Source organism: Peromyscus leucopus, chromosome 5 (genome assembly GCF_004664715.2).
Source record: "Peromyscus leucopus breed LL Stock chromosome 5, UCI_PerLeu_2.1, whole genome shotgun sequence".
Classification (NCBI taxonomy): domain Eukaryota; kingdom Metazoa; phylum Chordata; class Mammalia; order Rodentia; family Cricetidae; genus Peromyscus; species Peromyscus leucopus.
The window spans coordinates 77,347,814-77,369,977 of NC_051067.1; the positions used below are offsets into that span (position 1 = coordinate 77,347,814).

A 22,164-nucleotide genomic window follows, 5' to 3' on the forward strand; every position below is an offset into this window, starting at 1 on the left:
CAGTCAAGGAGGCCTGCCATGGAGTTGTGGCAGGCCATGGCATGACAAGGTGGAAAGTCACTCACACCATGCAGACACAACATCCACTTGGAAAGTTTTATTATTAAAGGGGGAAGGGAGAGGAGATAGAGAGAAAGAGAAAGGGAGGGAAAGAGGGAAAGCAGAGGAGCGCACTACCTCATGGTGAGAGAGGGAGGAGGAGGAGGAAGAAGGAAAGGGGGCGGGGCTTTTCTCTTAAAGGGGACTTTATGTAAGATGACATCAGGATGCTGGACCCCAAGGGGTGGTTCAGAATGCTAACAGGTCTGACTCTTGGTCACAGTCATATCTTCACCAGCTCCTTCTGTCCCATTGGCCCTTCTGTCTGCTTGCACACCATTCTTCTTCTTCTTCTTCTTCTTCTTCTTCTTCTTCTTCTTCTTCTTCTTCTTCTTCTTCTTCTTCTTCTTCTTCAGTTCTTTCAGCTGTTGCTTAAACTGCACAATGTATTCATTGTCTTTAAAGTCAGCCTCAAAATTCTTACCCTGTAAAGACAATATTTCCTTCTCTAATAGTAAGTCTCAATCTTTTCTTCTTCTTTGACATGATTTATTGTAGGCTGGACAGCCTTAATGTAAGGATTTAGTTCAAGATCCATTTTAACAGATTCAGCCATGGCCTTGTCCACATTTTCTTCACTGCTCACATCCACAAGGTCGAAAGCAATGCTAGAAATGTGTGCATTCTGGAGCTGAAGCAGGACTGGGAACTTTTGAGGAGGAGAGAGAAGCTTCAATACCATTAAAGGATGTGAAATGAGTTTGTATGGATGCCCTGGCATTTTGAAACTCTTCTCTGACCGTCTGATGTAGCTCAGTGACATCCACCTGAGCATTACACACAGGCCCCAATTTCTCCCCTTCCATACTGACTCTTTTTTCTCTCTCTTGAAGGGAAGGAACGATACACTGAAACTACATAAATACTCTATTTCATCTTTCAACTTATATTTCTATCAGCATGGAGTTGTAGATTCTGGTTTTAACCAGTTAGACTCTGCTGCTATGATCTGTTTTGATGCTCACACTACTCTAGATTTGATTAGCGGTGGACCTTTCATGCTGGATTCTGTACTTCTGATATGACTTATTGATTTTTCCAGCATATTCTCACTTTCCAGTATAACATCTAGGCTTGCCTTGTACGTGCCCATCTCAGCTCTAAAAAAAAAAAAAAAAAAATGATTTCTGTGAGGTGCCTTTTATTGAAGAACTACATTTAGAAATCCAGACTTATACTGTAGATGTGCTCGTTAGGATAAGATTGTCACAACTCACAGGCATTCTCAGGGGACAAGCAAAAGATGATCTCACACATTTCTAGCTCTGGTGTCTCAGTATCCACGTATTCTGAAAACTCCAGGTTAACAGAAGCACTGCCGGTTCATTATAATTGTCTCCCCTTGCATATTTGTAAATCTCCGACCATTTAGAGACTAGTCTCCCAGGTTGGAGGATGCAGCTCAGTGATAGAGCAATCATTCAGGATGTGCAAGGCCTTAGATTTTATGTCCCACACTGAGAGAGAGAGAGAGAGAGAGAGAGAGAGAGAGAGAGAGAGAGAGAGAGTTGTCTGCAGTTGTCCTTATTGTATTTATTTCTCAATCCTTTGTGTGTGTGTGTGTGTGTGTATGATGTGTCCTATCACCCCTTACTGGCACCCTCCTGCATCTAACACAGGCATTGTGTCACCCTATGGTGATATTTTATTTGTACTGAAATGTGATTTTATTTGTGTGTTAATAAATAAAGTTGCCTGGGGATCAGAGCTAATAGCAAGCCCTAGCAGAAGTCTGGCAGTAGTAGCACATGCCCTTAATCCTGATCACATGACAGGCAGATATCTTTGTGTTCAAGGATACCACCAGCATGGAGACACATGCCTTTAATCTTAATACCAACCATAGAAGATCTGGAGGTCCGTATAGATGGGCAGTGACGAGGAGGTCATGTGGCTGGGTTTACAACCAATGGGAAGGCAGAACAGAAAGTCTATAAGAAGACAGAGACACAGGAAGTAGTTCTCTGGCTGAGGAGGACTGCAGTGGCAGTGAAGGGTAAGGTTTTTAGCTCTTAGCTACTGCTCTGACCTCTTGGGCTTTTTAACTCTGCAATCGGCTCTGTGTTTCTTATTTAAAAAGATGGTTACATCTACATCCCCCATCCTGGGTTGCTGCCCTGCTGTATCCTAGGCACCATTCTCTGTCTGCTGTAGCCTGTGAGGTTACACTTTGTACCCTGCCTGGGCAAATACTCCACGCCGAACTGCCACCTGCAAACCACCGGCAGCTTCTCCGTCCCTTCCGGGCTCTGATACACTGAGCTGAAACGTCTCTTGTGTTTGAGTCCTTTTCATCCCCAGCGGGCTCTGAAATGCTTACCAAGCCCTTAGTGCCTTACCAAGTGCTCCCATCTTTCTTGGACACTGCACAGGTCCTCCACGTGCCACTGCCTTGGTGAAATGTCTCAGGTGATCTTCTGTCTGTCCCTGCTGTGTCAAGTCTGAACATCTTTCTATCGTTCAAAAGCTCTCAGAATAAATACCCTCTGTTTAAAACCTCTTCACTTTATTTTTTTCCTTACTTCCTTGTAAGTAAAGTGAAGAGGAAATGGTCCTCTTCACTTTTTTCCTTCCTTCCTTCCCTTCCTCCTTCCTTCCTTCTTTCTTTCTTATTGAAAGAAATTTGGTTTCATACAATATATTCTGATCATGCTTTCCCCCTTTTCCAACTCCTCCTAGATACCCCTCACCTTTCAACTCCATACTCTTTCTTTCTTTTTAAAAAACAGACAAAGAAACAACAAAAACAAGAAACACACCCACCCACACAAAACCAAAACAGAAGCTGAAATATACAAGCAAAAAAACTAATACAGCAATGAATGTCCAAGCACAACTGAATCAGACAAAGTCTACAAAACCACTGCTGAGTTCTTTCTGTGTTGGCCATCTGCTGCTGAGCATGGGGCTACCCTGGAGTGTGACTAATATACTCACTGAGACTCCATTAGAGAACACTGATTTTCCTTGGCCAATAGGTGTCTTGCAGATGACTTCTTGATTAGGAGCAGGAGCCCTTGTCCATTTCCCCCTTCAACACTGAAGCCCTATCTGGCCTGAATCTCTGCAGGCCCTGTGGATGCTGCCACAGTCCCTGTGAGTTCTATGTACATCAGTCCTGTTGTGTCTGGAGGGCATTGTTTACTTAGTCATCCATCATCTCTGCCTCTTACAGTCTTTCTGCCTATTCTTTTACATAGGTCCTTGACCTTTGAAGGGAGGGTTTGATGAAGACATCCCATTTAGGACTGGGTACTCCAATATCTCTCACTAGCTGCACATTGTCTAGATGTGGGTCTCTGTATTTGTTCCCATCTACTGCAAGGGAAGCTTGATGATTATCTTTCTCATCTGGTAGCATGCAAGGTACCTTCTAGTACCATGAATACTATTGGAAGGGATGAAGCCTCTAATTAGGCGCCTGCTTGACTTCTCCATGTTCAAAGAGATATGTAAGTGTTGTCCTCAGCAATAGGGCCTTCCATTATTGAACAGCCAATAGCCATAGAGATAGCCCGAGATGTTTGGAGGTTTCAAAGGGACCTCTTTGGCCCATGACTAAACTAAGTTCATCCTTGGCACTGGAGAGTTATTCACTGATGATGGAAGTACAAGTTTGTACAGCCACTATGTAATTCAATGTGGTGGTTCATTGGGAAGCTGGGAATTGATCTACTTCAGCTATAGATCTATCTTCAGATGGAGCACTCTTGGGCATACACCCAGAGGACTCTACATCCTACCACAGAGATGCTTGCTTATCCACATTCACTGCTGCTCTAATTATAATAGACAGAAATTGGAAACAGCCTAGATGTCCATCAACCATCAATAATAGATAATGAAAATGTGGTACATTTACACAATGGAATATTACTCAGCTGGTAAAAACAGGAAATCATGAAATTTGCAGGTGAATGGATGAAACTAGAAAAAAAAATCATCCTGAGTGAGATAGCCCAGATCCCCAAAGATAAATATTATGTTTTCTCTTATATGTGACTGTGAGCTTTTAAGCCTTCACAATGCATGTTATAGTCCATATAACCACAGAGGTTAGGTACCTAGTAAGGGACTAGGTCAGAGAAGATGATCTCTCAAGGAAGGGGGAATATAATATATTATTATAGAGAGACACAGCGGAGACTAGAGTGGGAGGATGAAATGGGGAGGGGGCTGGGAGGAAGGGCTAAGTTTACCACTTTGCCTTCATGCAGGCTACAGCTCTCCTCTAACAGACCACATGGCATTCTTCAACTGCTCCTCATGTTTCTGAAGTGTGCCTCACACTAGTTGAGATCTGGATATGGAATTCCACAACCTGTCCACTCTAAGGACATAATCCCTAATTCTTGCCCAACCCAGCATCTGCCATCCTTATGGTCTCCATTCAAATGTCTCCTGTCTGTGAAACATTTCTGGACTGCCATGCTCTAAGTTTAGATACAAACAAAACAAAACAAAACAAAACCCTTAGTTCCTTTAATAACTATATTCTTATAAATGAAATTGATCTTGAAATCAATCCTCCAAGAGTTACTTTATCCTCTGAGAGTAACCAGTTTATTCTCAGGGTTGGAACTTTTTTTTTTTTTTTTTTTTTGTTTTTTTCAAGACAGGGTTTCTCTGTGTAGTTTTGGTGCCTGTCCTGGATCTCGCTTTGCAGACCAGGCTGGCCTAGAACTCACAGAGATCCACCTGACTCTGCCTCCCAAGTGCTGGGATTAAAGGCATGCACCACCACCGCCAATACCTCCTGGATCCTTCCCACCCAACTTTATGTTCTTTCTCTCTTTCAAACAAACAAGCAAACAACAAAAACAAGAAGCACACACACACATACACACAAAACCACAAAATCAGACATTAAAACAAACAAACAAAGGACGAATAAGACTGCTAAACCAAGCTGTATGAGACAAAACACCACCAAGTTTGTTTTATGTTACCCATCTACACTTGGGCATGAAGCCTGTCTTGATGTGTGGTGAATGTACTCAGTGAGACTCCATTAGAAACAAACAAACAAACAAACAAACAAAAAAAACAAAATAAAAGACAAAGGAGCTTCTTGGCAAGGAGTGAGAGCATATTCCTCTCTCAGTGCTGGGACCCTGTCTGGCTTGAACCTGTGAGGGCTGCCACAGTCTCTGCAAGTTCATTGGTGCAACAGTCTTGTGTCTGGAGGACATGTTTCTTTGGAGTCATCCATCACCTCTGCCTCTTATAATCTTTCTGCCTCCTCTTCCACAGAGTTCCCTGAGCCCTGAAGGGAGGGATTTGATGGAGATATCCCATTTAAGACTGTGTGTTCCACATCTCTCACTCTGCACATCGTGGGTTGGGAGTTCATGGCGTGCTGCAGTTCCCAAGCATCATGACCCTCACCAACAAGCCCAGATGAGCTGCCTTATTTGTTCATCAGCTAAATAAAGATCAAATCTGACTCCTGTAAAATGAAGATTTGGGCATTCTGAGCATTTGGTCCAGGTTCAGGCTCCACTTCCACGTTTGCTGTTTTAACAGGAAGTTCTTGGCTGAGCTCTGATGTCATTGTCTCCATGTTCAATGCAAAAGGACGGTACTCAGGCAGAACATTGTGTAAGTACACATAGCGGCTATCTGACCACTTCATTAATTTGGTCACTTGGAGCTTGGGGCTTCAGAATTATTAAGATCAAGGCAAATATCATCAGCTTGTTATTTCATAGAATTTTTAAGGGAAAAGGAGCTAGCTTCAGGCTCTCTTCTGGATCCTCACATGCAAGTTCCCAGAATCTGGCTCACTTTCTACCAGCACATGGTCAGCTCTGCTACCAAAAAAGTCCATTTCCTACAGAGAACACTGGGAAGAGGGGCATTTTCTCTTTTCTAACATACCTTTTCTTCCTAATAACAATTTTAGAGGATTGGTTCTTCTCCTTAGAGAAATGAGTTCAGAACTAAAGAAGGCAGCCAGCAGAGACCAGAGCAGGGAACAGGGCCCCAGGGGACCTGAAGGTCCAGCCCACCCACTGCAGCCCCACTAGCCCCTGTGATGTTGGCTCCATGACTAGTCCCTCAGACTCCAGTATAACTTACTGAGTGTTACCATGTACTGGGTTCTACACATGAGTTCTCTGAGGTCCGTAAGTACACAGGTAGATGTGCCCTGACACATCTCAGTCTACGGCATTCATCTTAATGTTAAGCTGTTGAAAAAGTGATACATATGGCCAAGTGTGCACGCCTTTAATCCCAGCACTTGGGAGGCGCAAATAGGTGGATCTCTGTGAGTTTGAGGCCAGCCTGGTCTACATAGAGTTTCAGGGCAGCTGGGGTTATATAGTGAGACCCTGTCTTTTTAAAAAAGGGGAAAGGATACACATATAGTCTGAAGCATACTTCAAAATTGGAATTTGATCTATTATTATTTCCCAGGTAAGTTATGCAGCATAACACTTTCTTGTGATAAGGTGCAGAGCAACTGTAGCTGCTGGTGAGCCATAGATCAGGAGGCATTCCTAAGCTACGATGTATTACATGCATTTCTGATCTGTATTTTCAACCCACAACCTGGTTGTTATGGTTAACCTAACAGTAATTGAGACACATATGTATAAACAGGTGGAAAGTGGTCAGGACCTCGGGTACTTAGAAGAATGTGCACCAAAATCACAAGGCAGTGTCTCCATACATCTGCTAGAAGTATCAGAAGATGGTAGAAGTGAAACAAAAAGTGTAACTGTCTGTATTCATGTTCTATATTCAGATGTACATTTGTGTTTGAGAAAGAATGGGAGGGGAGGAAAGAACAGGACACAGAAAGAGAGGTAAGGGTTTCCTAACATATACTTTATATACAGCAAAATGTACCCTTTCCAGTACTCAATTCTGTGTTTGGACAAAAGCCTAGAGTCATAATTACTACAACGCCACTTCCAGCAACTACTGGTCTATGTGTCACATCAATGGTGCAGTGTGCATGGAATTATATATGCTATGAACATTTTGTATTCAGTTAGCATAATACGTTCGAAACTAGGGCCATTGTTGTGGGAATAAGTTGTTATTCCTTTTTAAAAAAATTATTACATTGCGTGTGTGTGTGTGTGTGTGTGTGTGTGTGTGTGTGTGTGTGTGTATTGTACCAATGCCCTATGACGCATATGTGGTGGTCAGAGAATAGCGTGTGGGAGTTAGTTCCCTCCGCCCACCATGTGAAACCTGGGAATCACTCAGGTCTTCAGATTCATTGGCAGGTACTGTCACATGATAGGCTGTCTCATCGGCCTTTCATTCTTTTCGTTGATGAGTTAGTATGTGGGATAATAATTTTTCAGTCATATTTTGTCTGTTGAAGAACTTAGATTGTTTCACAGTTTTGATGATGGTGAGCAGAAGCAGTGCATAAGCATGTAGCTATGGTTTTATTGCATCATATACTGCGACTTGATGAGATGAACGTCTTAGGGGCAGACGTTATGAGTCACATGACTGGTGATGCTAAGGCCACTGCTCAGTTGCTTTCTGAATAGGTTTAACTATTTTGCATTTCATTCTTCAACCTTGCCAGCTTGAAAGAAATTCTGGAGCCAGTGATATGGCTCAGAGGATAAAGGCACACCTGTCCTGCACTTGACAACCTGAGTCCACACCCCAAGACTCGGGTAGAAGAGACACTCCTGCGGGGTGTCCTCTGACCTCCCCGCATCACGGCACAAGGACATGCACACTAAAATGTAATAAAATAAGTGTGTGCTGGTGTCATGGCCTGGATTTTGTCTACATTTCTCTCAAGATATTGTATCTACAGCTCCAGAGGATCCAACTGTCTTTTCTGGGCACTGAATTCACTGGGTCACAGACACACGTATAAAGACATAATTACAAAAAAAAAAAATCTTTTTAAAAAGATCCAAGGCTACAAAGATTTTCCTGTGTGATTGTTTTCAACAGTTTCATATTTTTTGATTGTACAGTTTTGCCTATAACCCACCTGCACACTTATGTCTATGATGTGAAGTATGTTTTAGAGCTTTGTTTTGTTTTGATGCTGCAACAAAATGTCTGAGAGGAATAATGGAAAGAAGGGAAGACTTATTTAGGTTCACAGCTTCAGAAGTTTTAGCTATGACTGCTTGGCCTCATTGCTGTTGGCTGGCATGATACAGAGCCCTGGGAGAAAGATGACATTGATTTGGTAAGAGCCCTGGACAACCAACCACCTCTCAGCAGTTGAGTTTATCAGCTGAGGATCAATTTTCAACACATTAGTCTTTTGGGAGACTGCTTCATATCCAAGTGACGGTATTGGATAAAGATTAATTTCCAATAGTGATTTACATAATGGAAAGAGTATGATTTTGCCACTGAAATGTCTTTTACCTCTGTCAAAAACATCACAAAGGTGGCTGGTTGAAGGTCAGAGTCCCACAGACAGTGGCTGAAATTGTCTGGGAAAATGCAGAATCTAGGCAACACACACAGACAAAACACAGAAAGAGAAGCACTGAAAATATGTTAACGTTCATGACGTTTTGTTTGGCTTGGCCCTACTTCTCTCCAGGGCAGGGTGGCACCACCTGAAGAAAACCTTCAATCCACGTTCTGATTCTCCCTCGGGGAATTTCTTCTTTCTTTTTCCCTCCCTCCCTCCCTCCCTTCCCTCTCCTCCCTCCCTTCCTGTCTTTTAAAGTAAGAATGGGAAACAACACTGTGTTGTCTCTGGGGCTGGCTTAGGGACTGGCTTCTCTCACCTTTGGTTGGAGTATTGAAGGCAAAAATGGCATAGTTTAGATAGGATGCATGCTACTCTGAAAAAATAATCAAGAACTTCAGTGTGCTAATAGCAGGGAGTCTGTAGTTCCACAGCAAGCATCATAGAAGCAAAAGGTGATGAACAAGAGAATCACAATAGAGATGGAATCGGAAGGCTCCCAGGCAGAAGCAGGGACAACCCTCTTTAGAAAATAACATAGTTTAAAGCAGTTTAATCCCTTTATATTGGAATAAAAATACCATCCCAGAGAAGATGCACACTTGGGAATGTTTAGAGGCTGGAAAACTAGCTAGGCAGATCTGTGGCATCTTCCCCTGCATAAAGCCAGCCCATAAAGACCAGAAACAGTGACTTTTATTCAAATACCTACATCTGAACAAAAGCTCACAAATCATACAGAAGAGACAGGGAAATGCAGGTCAGGTGAAGAAACAATGAACAGAAACTGACCCTAAAGCCACCAGGTCTCTAAATGAAGAGTTTAACACAACTGTCAGCCAGGCACAACTAGATAAACCAAAGCTGGAAATGGGCAGAAAACATATTGAAGATACTTTTAAAAGAGCGCGCGGGGGGGGGGGGGCATATTTTGAAAGGATGAAACAGAAATGTTGGTCTGGAAGTACGATGACTGAATTTAAAAGTTGGATGGAAGGGTTTGCTACCATACTCGATCAAGCAGAAGCATTAGTGAGCTAGGGGAGAGGTCATTTGAAATGACCAAGTCCGAAGACTGAGATAAAGAATGAAGAAAGGCAAAGGATGCTTCGGGACTCACTCATGGACTAGAAGGAGAAAGAGAAAGAGAAAGAGAAAGAAGAGGCTCATTTGAAAATGTAACATCTGACCCCCAAATCTGAAGAGTTAAGCAGCATATCACATTAGGAGTCTAAAAACCCTCCAGCTGTTAGAAACCTAAAGAGACCCACACAGCACAGTACACTCAGCTTGTCAGAATAAAAGCAAAGGGAGGGTCTGGGGAGGTGGCTCAGTGGTTAAGAGGGCACATTGCTTTTGCAGAGGACCCAGGTTCCCTTCCCAGCACCTACACTGTGCAGTTCACAACTGCCTGTAACTTCAGCTCTGGAGGACCTGATGCCCTCTGACCTCCATTAGCACCAAGACTTGTATAGACATATTTTTTTTTGATTTTTGAAAAATTAAAAAAAAAGAGGAAAAGAATATTCTTGAGAACGACACAAGAAAAGCAGCCGATAACATGCCAGGGAACTTAGTAACATTATCCATGGACTGCTCGGGAGACCCCACATGACCAAAGAGAGTAGGATGACACATTCAAACTGTTGGAAGAAAAAGACAGACGGCAAGGACAATCAATGCACCAAAGCTGTCCTTCCCCAATAAACGAAAGCTGAGTGGTATATTCCCACTAGGCTTGCCCTACAAGACCAAAGGATGCCAGAGAACAAAGTGAGGTCATTCAGACAGAAGTCCTCCAGCAAAGGCAAATGGATGGGAAAACACAGACATCAGCACCATCTCTGCACAAACTGGCCTCTCGTGCTTGTTTAGAATGCAAAGAAAAAGGTGTACACATAACTCTTCACACTCAGAAAACTCAAAGTGGAAATAAACTTACCCCAACCTGATAAAGCCACATTCGGAAGACTTCAGGGTGAACACCCGTACCAGGGAAGGGGCGAAGGCTCTCTGCCTTTACCATCAGGAAAAGGCAAGAATGCCTATCTTCACCTCGTCTACTCAAAAGCACTGGGATTTCTAGCCTAAGCAATAGGCAACAAAAAGATGATGGTCATTTAAATTGGAAAAGAAGGAGAAAATTTCACTCTGCTCGCAGGTGATATGATCTTACACATAGAAAATTGTGTTAAACTAATAAGCAAGTTCAGCAATGTACTGAGATAAAGTAATATATGAAAACCAATTGCATCTCTATACACTATCAGTAAACAAAGGAAAAAGGAATTATAAGAAAATTCTGTATATAGCACAGTAAGAATAAAATGCTAGAAATTTAATAAAGCATACTGAAAGAATTAAAGATTTACACAGAAATGCATCCTATGTTTGTTTGTGGATTAGAATATTTAATATTATAAAGATGTCAACATTATCCTCAAACAACCTATAGATCCAGTACAGCCTCTATTTTAAAAAATTCAAAATATTTTACATAAAAATGCAAAAACTCATCCCCAAGTTTACATGAACTATTAAGAGACTCTGAATAGTCAGAATAATCTTGCTAACAGTTTTTTTTTATAGTCTGGATCTGGAAGACTCTCTAAAGGCTGCTGTATTTGAGGCTTGGACCCAACTGTTAGTGATTTTATGGAAATTATAGTGGACAGGGCCTGGTTGGAGGAATTAAGCCACTGCAGCAGGTCTTTGCAGGGTACATCTGAACCCTGGACCCCCCTCTCCTCCACTCTGCCATGTGACGCCACTATGCTCTACTACAGGGTTTCCACAAGTGATGCTTGGCCTTAGTACTAAAAGCGGCGTGATGAAGTGACCGTGAGCTGTATGCTAACTCAACCTCCCCTTTTAATTGTCATGAAAATTTTCCCACAGTGATAGACAGCTGGCTGTCACACAGTTGGGAGATCCACACTTCCTGACTTCAAACTTTGCTATGAGCTGTAGCAATCAAAACAGTGTAGTACTACCATAAAATCCAACAGAAAAAAAAATGAGAACGCCTAGAAATAAATCCTCACATATGTGGTCAAGCGATTTTTAGCCATGGAGTGATTTTTAGCCATGGTGCCAAGAATATTCAGTGGAGAAAGGACAGTTTTTGCAACAAATGGTGTTGAGAATGCTGGCTATACTCCTAGTACCCTTACCTAAGACCATGTACAAAATTAACTCTAAATGGAGAGAAGACTGGAGAGTTGGGCTGGACAATGATTTCTCAGATATGATAGCCACGGCCCAGGCAGCAAAAGAAAACAATTGTCAGACTGAACTTCATAAAAAATTAAAAAATGATCAAAAGTCAATATGAGCAAAGCAAAAGGAACCAATGGGATGGGAGAAACTCCTTCCAAATTTATATCTGATAATGGATTAATATGTAGAATACAGACAACTCTGAAAGTTCAGCAACACAAAGGCAAATATCATTTCAAAATAGTTAAAGGACTTAAATACACATTGAGTTTCCAAAGAAATGCCAGCGGCATACGAAAAAGATACTAAACATCACAGATTATTAAATAAATGCAAGAAAACCTACCTCATATCTGTTGGACTGGCTACTTGAAAAGTAAACAAACAGAAAATAAAACACACTGGTGAAGCTGAACGGTGGTGGTGCACCCCTTTAATCCTAGCACTTGGGAAGCAGAGGCAGGGGATCTCTGTGAGTTCCAGGCCAGCCTCGTCTACAAAGTGAGTTACAGGACCGGCACCAAAACTACACAGAGAAACCCTATCAAAGAAGGAGGAGGAGAAAAATAAGGAGGAAGAGGAGGAGGAGGAGAAGGAAGAAAACAACACTGGTGAAGATGTGAGGAAAAGGAGTCCTGTGAGCTATGTGTGGATTATAAAACAGTGTAGGCACCATAGAAAACAACAGTGTTTCCTTCAAACAACCATAGAATTAGCCCATGATTCAGCAATCCGCTTCTGGATATATACCCTAAAGAATGGAAAGCAGAGCTTCAAGGAGCTCACTGTTCACTCGAGTTCAACGGCAGCGTTATCCACTCTGTGCAAGAGCTGAAGTGGCCGAATCTCACTGATGGGCGGTCCACGGGCACTTAGGAAGTCTCTAGTGCTGCCGTAGACAATGGGCGGCTCAAACAGCAGAAACTTATTTTCCTGCATTCTTGTGGCTGGAAATCAGGTTCAAAATGCAAGCAGGGCTGGTTTTCCCTGAGGTGCCTCTCTTTAGCTTGCAGAGGACTGCCATATCACTGTGCTATTACCAGATTGTTTGTATCTGTGCCTCTCTGTTGTTGCTATCTAGGGACACCATCGTCCTATTGGATTAGGACTCCATCACCTAACCCCATTTCACCTTAATTATCAGCTCAATAGTCTTATCTCCAAGTATAATCACAAAAGTTAGGGCTTCTACATATGGACTTTTGAGTGTAAATGCATACATAGCTCAACCTGTAGCTACATATAATGGACATCATTCAGCTGTAATAGAAAAAAATGTCCTGTTTCATGCTACAACATGGGTGGGCTTGGAGGACATTACCACTAAGTCTATGTCAAAGGCCTCTATGGTTTGATTTTTGAAACTGCCCCCTCTTGCCCACATGCTTTCTGCCACATGTCCCTTTGTCTGCACATGGCTGCGCATGCTCCTAGAATGCCTTTAGCCCCCAATGGTGACCAGCTCTGAGAAGCTGATTTTGCTAAAAAGCATTAACTTCTCACTTGGAGCACAAGGTAACTAAACACAGAATGGAAGACAGGCACCTCTGCCTTCATTCTGTGTCTGTTTCCTTTCCTTGGGCCAGACTCCTGCTGGACTCTGCATGGCCGTGTTAGTCACTGGAGTCTGTCCACCTTACTCACCCCTGCCTGACCACAGGCCCTCTAGCTGCTGCTTTCCCTCCCAGAAAGCAGGCTGCCTCCCAGGACAGAGTTGATGAGAAAGTGTGCCATGGCTTGCAGCTGTCATAGCAAGCAAGGGCCATCTCCCTCCCCATTACTAAGGCAGCTTTGAATTATATACAGCTATATTTATCAGGACCTTGTGACTTGTAGCACATAGGATAGGTCACATTCTACGGAAACACACACACACACACACACATACACACACTAAAAAACAAAACCCATGTACAAGAGCAAGAAACTCCATTATAGAGTTGAAGGCGCTCTCTCCCTTTGAACCCCTACATGCTGCCTATGGTACGACACTATGGCTCTCCAAATATTGTGGAAACTGAAGTGTTCGTCTCCTCCTTAAGGGCCCCATCACGCTGTCTATAGCATGATGCTATCACTCTTAATATTTTAAAAATGAGGATCCCCCGCCCCAAAGGACCTCTATAGTGCTATTCATGGTGGCTACTGTAGGGTCTCACAATGTCTGCCTATGAGCCACAACTCTCCAAACAAAGCTGTTGGAGGGGGATTCTATCCCAGTTTTCTTTCTACAATTTTGCCCTTTAAGGTACAACAATCCCCATCTAAGATTGGGGATTCTATAATGAATCATTGTCCCAAACTCACAGGTACCCTAGATTCTAGGAACAGCAAGACCTGCAGGACAGATCATTCCCAGGATGAAATCAGTGATCTGTGATGATGAGGCCATACCCAGGGGCATATCTTTTTATAGAGACCAGTAATTAGTAGATTAATAAATTTGTTAGACATCTGGCAATGCTGAAGCTGAGGCACTGGTAAGTGGGGCCATACTTGACTAACACTACTTAATTATGGATTTTTTGTCTCTGTGGGAGGCATGGAGGTTCTTGTGCTCACAGATAAGCACTAGGGGAACCAGTGATGTTAAGCACAAGTGTCTGTTCCTTCAAAAGGAGGGGTGTATAACCTGTTATCACCCAGAAGCTCTGTTGTTGATGGTTTCCTTTGCTGCTTCACCCAGAAGCTTTCTGTTGTTGATGGTTTCCTTTGCTGCTTCACCCAGAAGCTTTCTGTTGTTGATGGTTTCCTTTGCTGCTTCACCCAGAAGCTTTCTGTTGTTGATGGTTTCCTTTGCTGCTTCACCCAGGAGCTTTCTGTTGTTGATGGTTTCCTTTGCTCTTACACTTTCCTTTAATTCCTTTTCACAAGTTGGAAGCTTAGCTGGTTGGGGTCTTCCCCTGAGGGCACCACTCCCTTTACTGCATTTTGAACTAGTCTTTTCTTTAAACTTAATTTTCTTGAACACAGGACTTGGCTCTCACACTATATTTCCTGGTGTTCTTTTTCTCCTCAAACTGTACAGTTTGTATTTCCTTTTGTCCCACTTTCTCCTTTTCATTGTTGATCTCCATAAGATTGATCACTAATAACCATGTGACACAGTCAACAAAAGGCTCTCTTAAAATCTCCTTTACTAATGCTGTTAATCCATAAGTCTTCAATTTAGCCTTAGGCAGATTCTTAGGACAAGGGTAAAAAACAGCCACATTCTTTGCACAATTATCACAAAAGTAGTCTGTAGGCCACTTGCTAATATTCTTACCCTCTGAAACCTCTTGAGTCAGGCCCCCACAATCCACATAGATCTCAGCACTACAGTATTCCATGCTCTTATTACTGTGGCCCACTAAGCCCCATTTAAAGTGTTCAACCACTTTTCTATTCCAAAGTCCCCAAATCTTCCATATTTCTCCAAAGAACAGCATGGTCAGGCCTGTCACAGCAACACCCTAGTTCCTGGTACCAACTTCTGTCATAGTGGAGTGAAAACAGCCCTGTGCTCTGGAATGGGTTGGGGGCCCAGCACAGCCACATCTCCTGCAAGACATGCTAAAAAACAAAGAGGCCCTGAGCCTCCAAGGCAAGGACTTGGAAAGGGCAACTTACCCAGCTGGCGTAGAGCAGATGTGGGGGAGAGGGGTGTTTTCCCACCAAGTGGCCCTGGGCCAGTGGGGGAAAATCAACAACGCCCCCTCGGTGGAACCTCCAGATGATAAATCTTTTGCACCCTGAAAGCTTCTCCACCAACACAACAAACTGAATCAGACCAAATCAGGAAAAGCCCAGGTTTAATGGGTAAAGCGTTCCCAGGTGATTCCCCAGCCCTGCAGTGAGGAGACTGGGACTGAGACTGGAAGAACCACGTGTCTTTTTCTGGAGATGCAGCTTATATACCCTGTGGGCGTGGTCCTGAGCCTCTCTGGGGGAGGAGCTGTGTTTGGTGAGCTTTGAAGGGGCGGGTTTAGGGAAAGAGATGGGGAGGGGAGTTGAGGTGGATCTTCCACCAGACTCCTCCAAACATTCCAGACTCTTTGGGTATAGGGATGCCAGGGTGCCAGGGGTGGAGGTGCATCTCCCACCCAAACACAAACATTAAAATATATGAGCCTATGGGGAACATTCTTATTTAAACCACTTCAAATAACAAATGCAGGACAGATGTGCTGATTGAGAGAGACCATCATGCCTCAGCCAGATCCAAGGAGGCTAACTTGTGATGTGCTTGTCTATAGGTGGCTCATGGGATGACCTTAGGTCACATCTGGATGGATTCACTAAAAAAAAAAAATAGAGTTATAAACTTGTTTTATTCTGGAAAAACTGTAACTATATTTCAAGTCCTCAGTGTCTTGAGCTCATTGCTTTTCATGAGGCAAAGTGAAAACCAGTGAGTTCAAGTTAATAAAAGTGAATTAAATAGTATTACAGGTTGTACATGGGCATGGCAAAAATCCCAAGTGGCCAAAGATGAAGAAATACCAGGCTGGTTTTGGGCCTTGTCTTTGAGCAAAAGTATAACCCTGGGGCTGGGGAGGCACTTCTGTGGCTAGGAGTGCTTACTTCTCTCGCAGACAACCCACATGCTGACTCCCAGCCCTCTCTAACACCAGGTCCCCGGGATCTGATGGCTCTTCTGATCTCCATGGGCTTGTGCATGCACATGGTACACATAAATACACTCAGGCACACACACATACACATAAAATTAAATAAATACTTTTTACAGTACAAAGATGTTTAGAGGGTGCTTTTTTCTACAGTTCCTTACCCCTTTCAGTCTTCACTAGTCAGAAGAGAAGGGGTGAGCTGGACAGAAGAAACAAAAATGTCCCTAACTATTCTCCACCTGTCTTCTAAGATGCTGTCCGTGGTTTGTGAGGGCTGATGAGCCAATCCGTCAGAGCACATCAGCGAGTTCCTTTCACAACCGGGCCCATCAGCATTTATGGTGATTGTGTATTGTGGGCTCTGTAAGCCAGTGATATGTGTTCTGTGGGCCTCTCTTCCAGGGTATTTGTAAGACACACACTTAAAAAGATGGGTCTTTGGTCTGTGAGCCACAAAGAGGTGAGCACTTTAAAAACTGCTATGTAAGCCTGAAGCTGACCTTCCAGAAGGGTGGGGGCAGGTGACAGACGTGGAAGACGATGAGGAGGAAGACACAGATGGGGACAGGTGGCCGTGCCGTTTTAGACAACACAAAAAGATTCTTCGCGCTACAAAAGGAGTAATCACAGCGTTCCCATTGAATAGAAAGTTCTGTGCATTTTAAGAGGATTTGATTTATAAGAATCTTTTCAGCAACGCAGCTGCTGGGCGAAGCAAGCTATCCACACTGACTTGAAATCCATTTCATGAGCCAGGAGTCCAGGGTGTTGGGGAGTGATAAAACTCTTTTAGTTTCTAATTGACGGGTGATATTGACTAGCACAGTGAGGAGGCCAAGACTTGGGCCCCAGCCAGTGTGTTCCTGTAGTAAATATGCCTGATGTGCGGAGTGCTTGAGGAGCGATTCATTTATGTACTTGTGGCTGTTGCTCTGCAAGGCTCAGTGCTTTTCGGCTTTTGAGTCAAGTTGCCTTTCAGAGAACTCATGTTGAAAGGTGCCAGGCTGTACAGCATGAAGCACCCAGCTCCATGGTCTCTGGTAAGGGTACTTGGCTCCACACATTGCTGCAAGGCACGGACTTCTTGCATCTGTGGGTAGGAAGGGCACAGGGGGAAGGGAGCCGCACAAATGAGGACTAAGATCTTTGCCTTCCTTCCCGGGAGGTGTTTTAAGCCTTTTCTTCCCTGGGATTCCCATCTTCCTCTCTTGCTCTTGGCTCTCTCCTGTTGACTTTTCATTGTGACTTGTGTCTTGAAGAAATTTCCCAAGAGTTGTAGGGTCCTTAAAGGCCCTTTCTCTCCCCAGGTCCTGTATGTAGTGGTTCAATAGCAGAGCATCAAGGTAAGAACCCCAGAAAGACAGTTGCCACACTGCTGAGCCTGGCAGAGAAAATAACAAAAGGTGTTTGTTTCACAGGTTCGGAGACTCACTCTCCACAGCATTTCATTCTCATGCAAGCAAAGAAGGGTGTGGCGTGTAGGTGAGAACCACTTTTCTCTAAGGGTAAAGATATGAAAAAGGCAATCATTACCAATGGTAAGCTTTGAATGAGTGTCAGAAAGAGAAGGGAAAAGATCTACTTTGCACAATTATGAGAGAAATCCCAAGGAGAGTGAAATTGAGTTGGCTATGAACAGGACAGGGTGCCCATTTCTTGTAGGCAGCAGGCTGTCAAACTGCTGTCCCCTCCCCTTCCTTGGCTCTGAGGCTTGCTTTCACTCAGTGGAGTAGGAAGAAACATAAAACACACCTGGAGCTTGGCTGGCCTCCCTTCCGCGGCCCAGGGGATGTAAAATGGCTCTCTGTTATCCGGACCCCAAGAGAGAACAACACTGATGATAACGGTGATGCTGGCCCAGCCCCTGCTGACCTGCGGTGACACACAGTCCTGGCAGCGGACAGAGCTCTGGAGGACTGGTCCAGGGTTCCGTCCATGTTTGCCACCGCAGGACATGCGTGTCGACTCCATTCAGAGCTTCTGCCGAGTTGATCTTTTTCTTAAGCCGACTCAAGTTGACTCACTTTCATGTTATAGCAAGTGTCTCCATATCTGAGAAATGCTTATGGAGTCAAGATAAAAGTGGGAGAACTTTGGATGTCTGTCCAACCCAGGCACTGACATTCTGCTACAGTTGCTTATTCTTTCTCCAGCAATCAGCCTTCTGCCTGCGCATCGATCCACTCTGGAGTACACGTTTTGAGCAGGTTTCTCCAGGAGCACTCTTAAGTGATTAACGTTTCTACGGCTCCTTTTGTAATGGGCAACAATTGCCCTGTTGGTTTTATGTAGCTGTGAGGCTCAAATGAGTTAAGGAGTAAGAAGATAAAAGCAGCAATCAAATATGTCTGCCAGATGAGCACTCATTGCGAACGTTAGTGTCAGAAGCAAATTTGCTTGTTTGCTGAGGCTTTGGGAACATGAACTATATCCTAAGAACTCCGTTTTGGGGATGAAGTTGATTTCGTTGTGCTTTATTGTTTCATAATCCTAGCACATACCTTTCAAGATCGCCGTGACCACCACTTATTACAGGCATAGATACAGACACTTGACCTCGCTACTTTGCTTATTAATCCCCTTCCTTCATACTTTCAAGGTGTTCAGGGCTCAGATACACACTTCCCAAAAATACAGTTGCACTCACCCACACAAGTTCACATTCATGTGAGTGCAGCTAGCGTGATACAGAGAGTGTTTGAAAGGAACCAATTATCGAAACGATGGCGTGGACTGGAATGAGTTCTCCCCAGTTCTGAGTCTTCAAAAGCCATTTGTACTTGAAGGGCTCATTTGGAGAAGTGGGAAGAAAAACCCACTCTTTGCCAGCATGACTCAGGGCTGAAGAGCAAAGCAGTTTTAGGACCAAGAGGCAGAAGAGATGCTGCGCTGGGTTAGTGGTATCCATGGCAACTCCAGCGCCTGATAGAGTTAATAACCCTGTTTTCAGAACTCAGCTGCTCTCCTTCAGTGGTGGTGAGGATGGGGCCTGGCTTGGCTTCTTTCTACATTTTTATGGTTTTGTCAGCTGATGCCTGTGTTGGAGGGACCAATCCCTTCCTGTTGCACAACTCAGCAGGGACAATGGCAGCTGCATGGGAGGGGCTGGCTGGGAGAGCTCCTTAGTGCAGCCTTCGAGGTTCCCCGTGAGATGCAGAGAAACAACTCCGTTCTAACAGTACAAAATAAAGATTTCTTCTTTACTTAATCACAAGGTCAAGTTTGCTGGGGTTCTCCTCAGCTTTGCTTCCATTCTTGCCATTTCAGTCCATACCTGCTGGTTCCGAGTGGTGCAAGTCTTCCATACGGGTAATGAACGCTTAAATCTCAGCTCAACACTTAATTGTTCCTGTGTGCCTCAGTTTACTCATCTTTAGAGATGTTAACTGGTAAAGAAATCTTGCTTAATATCTACAACGCTGTTTACCCTTTTAATTTAATTTTTATTTTATGTTGTTATTTATCTTATTTTCTGACTTTTAAGAGAGTTTTGCTCTAACGTAGGCTGGCTTAGAATCCCACCAGTAGCCCAGGCTGGCTTAGAATCTGCTCAGTAGCTCAGGCTGGCCTCGAACTCTCGGCATTCTTGCCTTTGCTTCCTAAGTGCTGAGTTTACAGGTGGGCGTGACTACGCCAGGCCCAGCATGTGCTTTATTTTAACAGAGGAACAGGCATGTGTGGGGGCTAGAGAGGAGAGGGGGGGCTGTGGTTCCTGCTCACGGGGGCGAGGATGACTCGGAGAGGAGAGGTGGAAACAGCTGACTCTACCCTGTAGGCCTGTCCACCCCTTCCCTCCACCCCATTCCCAAAGCCGTTCTTCTGGCTCACTGTAACTCCCCGCTTTCCCAACCAAGCCCTGTAAGCATGTGCATTAACAATAATTCCTTCAATAAACAGGGCTTGAGCTTTCCCTGAATATTAGAGGAGGCACTACCCCTGTGGATGTACTATGGGACATCTTTAGGGTGTTGTTCAGAGTAACGGGGTTTTTCTTGGCTTTGGGTGGGCCTTTAAATCAGGAGGTAGGAAGACAGATGCTTGCAGTCACATAAAACTTGTACAAAATAAGTGGCCTTCCGGTTCGTTGTCTCACAGAGTTGATGAATGGAATTCTCGTAGCACAGAGGTGAGTTCAGAAAGAAGTATTTTATGATAGGAAGCTTCACAGACAGAAAGATGCAGAGCTCCTGCAGCAAGAGCGGGTCCCTGGGAGTGGGTACCACTGCAGTTCATTGCTTTCGATCAATAGTGCTTCACTGGGTGGACCGTGGATGAGCTGGCCAGTCCAGTTTCCACTCCAGGTGTCCAAGTGCCTCTTAGTTCCAGTTGGTCCCCATGCTCATTTAGGGGAAGAGATGAGGAAGCACCAGAACCCTTCTTCTCCTTTTCTGGTATCCCTGCCTCTGGCCAGGGCAGGACCAAAGATGTTCCAGCTTAAATACTTCTGGCATCTCAGGCCTGGGGCAGGGATAGAGTTGGCCATAGGGTCAAGGACATTTCCAGTTTTAGCTAAGGGGAAAAAAATCCATTCCTTTCTGGGATCCCTTACTTTGAATTGCCCAGCCAAGTCTGCTGTTCTAATTATATGTGTCAGTTAATAGAACTCTGAAAATGTCCTTATCTCCCTGAAATGGCAAGGGAGAAACAGAAAACAAACAAACAAAAATAAACCAGACAGATAACGTGTGTGGTACTGTCAGGGCCTCTGGCCCCAAGCCAGCAGGAGCACGTGTGTGCTTGTACGTTGTAATATGGGGGGCACTGCAGGTTTCCTGTGTTTGGTCTTCAATGCATCAGTTAGAAACTGAACATGTTCCTGGCGGTCTTTAGCCGGTGGGCACGAGGCACTGACAGTGTGTAAGAAGACAAGTGCTACCCCAAAAGCAAAGTAATTTATAAAAAGAGGGGACAGGGCTGGCAAGTGGCTCAACAAGTACAGATACTTGCCATCAAGCTTGACAACCTGAGTTTGGTCCCTAGGACCCACACGTTGTTAGGAGAGGACCGATTCTTGAACGTTATCCCTTGTCCTCCACAGGAGTGCTGTGGCGCACCCACACACATACATAAATGTAATAAGATAAAAAAGAGGGAACAGATGCTAGAGGTATGGGAGGAGACAATTTTTAGTCTTCAGCAAGTCTGAGAAAGCCTCATGGGAAGGTAAAAATTTGGACAACACTGTACAGGTAGACGTTGAGGGCAAGAGGAGAGAGCTTTTAGCAGACTCGTCAATCAGATGGAAAGCCTTAAGGGGAGCGAGCCATCTGGGAAGGGGCTGGGTGACCAGATTCAGACTAAAGTAGGCTGGTAGCTGGGAGGCCATGGGTCAGGCCACATGAGGCATTGTGAGCATTAGACAGGGATTGATGGGGACAATGTGAAAAATAACAGGAGGACAGGCATCTCCAGAGGCAGAATTTTTCTGTAGTCAGGACAACTGAAGGGCCGCTGTCTCTCTCTGAGGAAGTGAGACTGTGCATGTTGGAGTGGAGGTGTTGGGGTTTTATAGGATGGAAAAGGGGGAACTTTGGGGATGGAGGATTCTACCTGCAGGTCAGTTCCCTGCACTCTGGGAGTGGTGGGTACTGGTGGGTTTGGTATGTGGCTCCCTGCCCACATCAGAAGCTTCCACAGGTGTTGCCAGTCAACTTTTCTGTCCAGCACTATACCCACTTGAGGCTTTTAGGACATTAACTCCACAGGAAGGAAGTGTGCTCATTCCATCAGTGGTGTGACCACCCCAAGCACCTGGGCTGTCTCAGACACTCATTAATATTTTAAATAAGTTAATGCACACAAGGCACTAGGCCA

The 22,164-nt window shown here is 44.2% G+C and overlaps 1 pseudogene; it reads right to left on the reverse strand.

The window, feature by feature from the left end:
• Positions 1-296: 296 nt before the first annotated feature.
• LOC114709958 lies at positions 297-905 on the reverse strand (annotated as a pseudogene).
• Positions 906-22,164: the final 21,259 nt, after the last annotated feature.